At 38.0% G+C, this 8,430-nt stretch overlaps 1 non-coding gene across 1 annotated transcript; it reads right to left on the reverse strand.

Annotated features, from left to right (window-relative positions):
- Nucleotides 1-1,521: 1,521 nt before the first annotated feature.
- Nucleotides 1,522-1,629, reverse strand: LOC141615627 (small nucleolar RNA R71). Its single transcript, XR_012530039.1, has one exon. It is a non-coding gene; the product is annotated as a small nucleolar RNA R71 (small nucleolar RNA).
- Between the last annotated feature and the right edge of the window lie 6,801 nt (nt 1,630-8,430).

Genomic DNA, 8,430 nt, shown 5'->3' on the forward strand with positions numbered 1-8,430 from the left:
AGTTATTAGCATTTTACATTAGTTTGTTATTTCATTTTATTATCAAGTTGTTATCATCACTATTTTATCATTAGCATTTCTTATTACATTTCTCATACTTAACATTTCACTAATTCATATGTTACTTCTATTTAGTTTATTAATAATTCTTATAATTTTATTTAGTTATATTTCCATTATAATCATGTTAATTAATTCATACAACATTAGTTTTATTTCCATCATGAGTGAGTGGTTTCATATGTCTAGGGAATAGGGAAGTCATGCATGATTAATATTTGTAAATGTTAAATTAGGATGATGTTATTTTGTTTAATTGTTTCTATCACATGTTTGCATCGTTTTGATTAATCTTTGTTTAGTGCCCATAATCATTGATTAAGCTTGTTAATTCATTATATAAGTCGAGAGACACGGAATCGAATTAGACTAAACATGTGTTAGTAGGACGACCTAGTCATAACGAGAGTTCTCTAGGACCCGACCTATGGTTGACAATAAGGCCGAGAGGTGATTGTCATAAGACCTAAACAATTAACAATATTATTTATTATTCCGAGTTTGACATAAGCATCTATATACAATTGCATGTGTGACCCGACTCCCATAGACTCTTTTGTCATATATTTTTACATCATTTTATTTACAAGTTATCAAACCAACCAAACAGCCAATCGTAATCGACCTTGATAGAATTCTATTCATGGCATTTCATAAGCAATACCCGTCTCTTTGTGTTCGACTCCTCGTACTACATTCATTTGTGTCTAGGGAATTTTATCTTTGATTAGGTGTGCGACAAGCCTATCAAATTTTGGCGCCGTTGCCAAGGAGCATGGTTTTATTGCGTTTAGAATTGTTGATTTCTATCTTTTTTTCTTTTGTCTTGAGGAACACTTGTTCCTTGAGACCGTTGCTTACAAGTTTCTTGAGATTGTTGTCTTATGCCTAGGTCTTTTCGCATAGGAGAATTGTTTCCACCTGATTCTGAGCCCGAGAAAACCTTGCGTAGAAGACGACATTTTTTTTGAAAGAACTTAAAGAGGCCGCTTCTCCCGTGCAAATTAAAAGTGAAAGAAAGTCTTATTTAGACGATCTTCAAGATTTTGAAGAGGAGGAAGTTTCTAGTTCATCATCTCCAATAAAAAAGATGGTGAAACTTTCCGATCATTCCAAGCCCACCGCAGCTATGCTGCCGGTGGGTATCACTACTACTCAAATTACTGCCCCGGAGTTTGAGATCAAACCGACTTTTATTAGCCTTGTGGAGAGAAAGCAATTTTGGCGAAGTCGTTTGGAGGATCCCAATTTGCATGTTCAAAATTTTTGTGACTATTGCTCCATGATTCGGCAAACGGGAGTAACTCAAGCCCAAATTAGGGAAATATTTTTCCCTTTCTCTTTGAAGGACAAGACAAAACTATGAATCAATAGCCTTGATCGCACCGCCATGGGAATCACCAATTGGGAAACTTTGGCTCTTGCTTTCTATCAAAAGTTTTTCCCACAGGAGAAAACTTAAACCTTGAGGAGCCAAATCACGGGATTCCGCCAACAAGCTCTAGAGAGCTTATATGAAGCTTGTGAGAGGTACGCGGATTTGCAAAGGCAATGACCACATCATGGGTTGGATGCTTGGTTCCTAGCTATAATATTCTACAATAGATGTTGTGTCAACTCCCGAAGAATTCTTGATTCCGCCAAGTAGATCAAATAAATGATAGTAGAACTTTTATTAAATAACTTTACACTTTACATTATAAACCAACGTGAGAAATATACAATGTATACAACTGGAAGAACTAGTAAACATGAGTGACAAGCGATATCTATGTGGGAAATATCGGTATATTTCATCAAGAAAATTCGGATTATAACGAAATTATGAAATATGAAATTACTAGCCATAAACGAAATTGCATAAACAAAAGAATAATGATTAGAATTAACCTCCGGTCCTAGCAATTTGGCCTAAGAACAAATATCGAGATCGATATTCTCCTAATCGTTGCACCCAAGATGCTCCGAGAAATGCCTCTTTCTTGCTAGAAAGAAAACCCTAATTTACTAATAATTTTAGGGTAGTTTTTAGGGTTTTTTGATGAGAGTGTTTTTTGTGAAAAATTAAGTGAGAAAAATAATGCTCCCCTCTCTCCTCTTAAACCGTCCAAAAGAGAGAAATGAGGGGAAGATATTTTTCTTCCTTTTTTTCTCAAACCGTGTAACCCAAAAATAAGGAGAAAATCTTCTTATTTTTGGTAGTTATCTTATTGTATAAAATGTGTATAATTATCAATTGTCATTTATGTCGTCACGTATTAATAAGTCTACACACAACAATTTGTAATCGATTTATTAATATCGGTCTGTCAACATTTATTATGAAAATTTCGTATAATATATACATTAACCATAAATATCGCATATTTATAATTTGCTAATTAAATACAACCGTTTATGTTTAATTACGAATTAACATCTTAATTCGTTTAAGCTAACATTATATACATTAATTAAATATAACAGTTTATATTCAATTTATGAATTAACAATTAATTAGTCTCAGCTGATATTATTTAATTGTATTAAATAATCGACTCATCATCACATTGACTAACCTTTTAGTCAAATACATGGACTAACCATTTAGTCATATAAGGCATCAATGTGATTATATTTTCATATAATCACATCTCTCAAACACATCCTTTAGGTGTGACTTTTAGGGACCAGTTGATCACCGCCATCAGTATGATAATAACGTCAAACTTCTAGCAAGCCAACCGTTATTAGTAAACGTTAATCAACTGATAAACTACTAAGTATACCCTGTGAACCTATAAGAGATTTATACACGTTATCACACTAACTGTGGAGGACACTAGCTCCAACAAACTCCCACTTGTCCTCACAAGTGTATGTGCGATAACCGATTCTCATATCCTTAATTTCTCCCACTCAATGTAAAACAATTTGCAAAATCCGTATTCACAAAGGTCGTATTTTACAAGTGATCAATATCAAGAGTGGTTTTCCTGACTAGAGAGTAACTTAACCGATAAACGAATCATCATTCGAGCATGGCCATGCATTTGATTATAACTCCTCGAGTGGCCCTGAGAAATAACTAAACCTGATAAAGGTTGGTTATTTTCTTCAACTCGAATCCTGCAGATATAAGCACAGTATGAAATGACCCAGTAAAAATATGCTTAGCCTCCTGTTACGGTCGACCATGAGAAAGAAACCAAAGTCACCCAAAAACTGCCTTAATCTCAAGAGACAATCGATAGTCAAAAGAATCGACTCTAGGAACACAATGGACGTCCAATCCACGACCTGGCACCGAATGTTTTTAAACATTTAGGACTCCATTACGTTGTCACAATGTCCTACGAGGTATCGTTATAACTCGCATCGTGATCGATCGATCACCAACCGTTTGACTTATGGCTCGTTGAACCCACCATCAATCAACTTCACAATATAACAGCCAGAGTTATCAGCTCATGTAGGCGATTACGGACCAAAAAAAATATAATGTAATTCAGTTCACTTTGTGGCGTTCAATGTTGTCGTACAATCCACATGAAAAACAAAAATATGAAATAATACGATGAAGTTATAAATAGCATATGAAAAAGAAAATGTATCGAATCCATAAGCAACTAGTACAACTCCGGAACACGCTTAATTCCCATGGAAATAACGTGCCCTTCATGCTTATCATATTTCAATGGTTTAGTGAGTGGATCCGCGATGTTGTCATCCGAAGCAATCTTGTCAATCACTATCTCCTCTTGCTCCACGTAATCACGGATCAGGTGAGCCTTCCGATGTACATGTCTAGACTTGTTGCTAGACTTAGGCTCCTTGGCCTGGAAGATGGCACCTCTATTGTCACAATAGATGGTGATTGGGTCATTCGAACTAGGGATTATGGTTAGTCCTTGTAAGAATTGACGCATCCATATAGCTTCATTTGCTGCTTCTGAAGCGGCATAGTACTCGGATTCAGTAGTAGAATCTGCTACAACTTCCTGTTTGGAACTTTTCCAGCTGACCGCAAACACCATTAAGAGTAAAGACGAATCCAGACTGAGATTTCGAATCATCTCGATCCGTTTGGAAGCTAGCATCTGCGTAACCAATTGCACATAGCTTAGTATCTCCTCCATAAGTCAATGCCAAATCCTTTGTTCTTCGTAGGTACTTAAGGATGTTTTTAACAGCCATCCAGTGTGTTTCACCTGGATTGCCTTGGTACCGACTCGTCATACTCAATGCATATGCCACGTCTGGACGTGTGCATATCATGGCATACATGATTGATCCTATGGCTGATGCATAAAGAACGCGACTCATGTGTTCAACCCTTTCAGGTGTCTTGGGTGACTGAGACTTGCTCAAGTGCATCCCAGAAGTCATTGGAAGGTTCCCCTCCTTGGAGTTGGTCATGCTGAACCTTTCAAGAATCTTATCTAAATAAGACTCCTGACTCAGTGATAACATCCGTCGTGATCTATCTCGATAGATACGGATTCCCAATATGCGTTGTGCCTCACCCAGATCTTTCATCTGGAAATGGTTCTTCAACCATCCTTTTACCGAAGATAAGAGAGGAATGTCATTCCCAATCAAGAGTATGTCATCGACATACAATATCAAGAAAACAATCTTGCTCCTACTCGACTTGACATATAAGCATGGTTCCTCGACCGATCGAGTGAAACCATACTCTTTTATCACCTGGTCGAAACGATGATTCCAACTCCGAGAAGCTTGCTTAAGTCCATAAATGGAACGTTTAAGCTTTCACACTTTCTTAGGATTTTCAGGATCTATGAAACCTTCGGGTTGTACCATGTACAATTCCTCCTCCAAATAACCGTTTAAGAAGGCGGTTTTCACATCCATCTGCCAAATTTCATAGTCATGAAAAGCGGCAATCGCTAAGATTATCCGAATGGAACGCAGCATAACTATGGGTGCAAAAATTTCATCATAATGCAATCCATGCACTTGAGTGAAACCTTTTGCCACTAGTCGTGCTTTATAGGTATCTGGTTGCCCGTCTACAGAATGCTTTATTTTGTAAAGCCATTTGCACTGAAGAGGTCGTACCTTGTTAGGTAAATCAACAAGATCTCATACGTCATTCTCATACATGGAGTCCATCTCGGATTGCATGGCTTCAAGCCATAACTTAGAGTCGGAACAGGTCATGGCACCTTTATAGGTAGCGGGTTCATTACTCTCTAGGAGCAAAACGTCATTTTCCTCGACCATACCAATGTATATGTCTGGAGGATTAGAGACTCTACCTGACCTCCTAGGTTCCTGAGGAATATTAACCGTATCATTAGTTGAAGGAACATCTTCCTCCATCTGTTCCTCGGTTGTTGGTTCTTGAATCTCCGACAGCTCGAAGGTTATATTACTTGACTTGTTCTCGAGAAATTCTTTCTCCAAGAACTTTGCACTAGCCGCAACAAAAAATCGATGTTCGGTAGGCGAATAGAAGTAATGACCAAACATTCCTTTTGGATAACCAATAAAGTATGTTTTGACCGATCGCGGGCCGAGCATATCCTTGTGTCTCCACTTGACATAAGCCTCACAGCCCCAAACCCAAATAAAGGACAATTTAGGGACCGTTCCCTTCCATATTTCATACGGAGTCTTGTCGACAGCTTTAGACGGATTTCGATTAAGTATAAGAGCAACTGACAAAAGAGCAAAACCCCATAATGAATCAGGTACTACCGTGTGACTCATCATGGATCGAACCATATCAAGTAGTGTTCGATTTCTCCGTTTGGACACACCATTTAATTGAGGTGTTCCAGGTGGAGTTAACTGTAAAACTATTCCACAGTCTTTAAGGTGTTGATCAAACTCATTAGAAAGATATTCGCCACCACGATCTGAACGGAGTGCTTTAACCTTTCTTCCCAGTTGGTTCTCAACCTTACTCTGGTATTCTTTGAATTTTTCAAAAGACTCACTTTTATGTTTCATTAAGTAGACATATCCGTATCTACTCAAATCATCCGTGAAAGTGATAAAATATCTATAGCCGTCTCTTGCGGTGATTGACATAGGTCCACATACATCAGTATGTATGAGTCCTAATAGGTCATTAGCACCCATTCCAACACCTTTGAAGGAAATTCGAGTCATTTTGCCGATAAGACATGATTCACACGTGCCAAATGATGAGAAATCAAATGTGGAGATAGTCCCACTCTCAATGAGTTTCTTTACACGTTTTTCATTTATGTATCCCATTCGACAATGCCATAGATAAGTGTGATCTTTGTCACCAACCTTTAATTTCTTATTATTCACATGTAATATCTCTGTGGTTTGATCTAAGATATAAATTCCATTCATGGAAACTGCTTTGCCATAAACCATTTCATTAAAAGAGAAAATACAGCTATTATCCTTTATTGAAAATGAAAAACCGTCTTTATCAAGCACGGAAACAGAAATAATATTCTTAGATAAACTGGGTACATAGTAACAGTTATATAAATATAACTCAAAACCACTCGGGAGCTGGATTACGTATGTTCCCTTTGAGACTGCAGCAACTCTTGCTCCATTCCCGACTCGCAGGTCCACATCACCCTTTGCGAGGGGTGTGATGTTTTTTAGGCCCTGCAAATGATTACACAGATGAGAACCACAACCAGTATCAAGTAACCAAGTTCCGAAACTTGCATGGTTAATCTCAATCATATGAATATAAGATGACATACCAACAGGAGTGACGCGGCCTACTTTTATGTCCTCACGGTACACGGGACAGTTCCTCCTCCAATGCCCAGTCTTGTGACAATGGTGGCACTCAACGTTACCGCCCTTGCTCTTTTCCTTGCCTTGTGAGCCACTAGTCTCACCAGGCCCACTCTTACCGTTTCCTGACTTCTTAAACTTTGGCTTTCCTACAGTTAGGTCCCCGTGAGCTTTGCCCTTACCCTTATTCTTGTTGGAAATCATGAGAACATCTTGCTTCATGCTCCCACTTAATTTCATATCCTTCTCGGTCTGTACGAGAAGTGAGTGTAGCTCATGAGGACTTTTCTTCATGTCATTCATGTAGTAATTTGCCCTGAAGAGGGCAAAACCATCATGAAGTGAATGAAGCATACGGTCAATGACTATGCTCTCACTGATTTTGCAATCAAGTGCCTCCAGTTTCTCGACATTCTCAATCATGTCAAGAATGTGTGGGCTAAACGGTTGGCCCTTCTGGAGTTTTGCATCAAAGAAGCGACAGGTATGCTCATAAGTAACGATTCTCGGTGCTTTTGAGAACTCATTAGTGAGCGTGGTGAAAATCTTGTTTGCACCTTGGGCAATGAAGCGTCTTTCCAAATTGGTTTCCATTGCAAAAATGAGTACGTTCTTTATCGCACCCGCTTCCATGACGAAGTCACTATAAGCAAGTGACTCGTTAGCTCTTGCATTGGGGCATGGGTTTGGCGGTATTGGCTCAGTTAAGTACTTGAGCTTACCGTCAGCAATGGCAGCATTCCGTAATGATGCCTCCCAGTCCGCAAAGTTGGACCCGTCATTCTCCAGTCGTGTGGACTGATTCATGTGGTCCATGAAAGTTTTGAGCCAGGACTCGCGTGCACGTGTGGCACTTGGCATAGGGATATCATTATTTCCAGCCATTTGTTGTAAGCAGTATTATTAATATAAAACGAATTCTACACTGCGAAAAGAAGAAGAAAAATATAATAAGCATACTCATCGTTATGATTTAAGTCTAATGCAAAACTGTTATAATGCGAAGACTAAGCATTTATACAATTGACCTCCCTCAAGAATTATATAAATGATCCCAAGACTCAATTATCTGTAAATTGATAAGCCAACCTCTTGGCTAATTCTACTGTTAGAATTCTTGGTTGATAAATTTCTGTAAATTCTATCTATAGTCCATCATAATCTCGAGAAACTCTTCGGATTATAATGTTGAGGTAAAATAAGTCAACACAAACTACTTACCTAACGTAGAAGGGGTCATATGGAGAGTAAGGTCCTATATGCCTACCGACGAAGAAGGGATTCATAGTTGTTTGGCCTATAAAGACTAGTCTCAATTTTAGTTATAGAGGAAGATCCCATCAACTTTATTTTAATTCATTTTAAGTGAACTAATATCTAGCATGCGAGAATGAATAAACTAAGATGATGGCTTAAAATAGTGTGACATCTTTATGTCCATGATAACTAACATCCAAACTATATGAGTTAATTTTCATGCATTTAAGTAGGTGGTTTGGTTTAGGCGGAATATGATGCACTAATTATCATGCGAAGAAAAGCAACAAGAATGGAAAAACGTAAAACAAAAACAAAGTCCTAGTGTGGCCTATCTACCAAAATGAACATAAATACAACTTTGGAATC

Source organism: Silene latifolia, chromosome 11 (assembly GCF_048544455.1).
Source record: "Silene latifolia isolate original U9 population chromosome 11, ASM4854445v1, whole genome shotgun sequence".
Taxonomy (NCBI): domain Eukaryota; kingdom Viridiplantae; phylum Streptophyta; class Magnoliopsida; order Caryophyllales; family Caryophyllaceae; genus Silene; species Silene latifolia.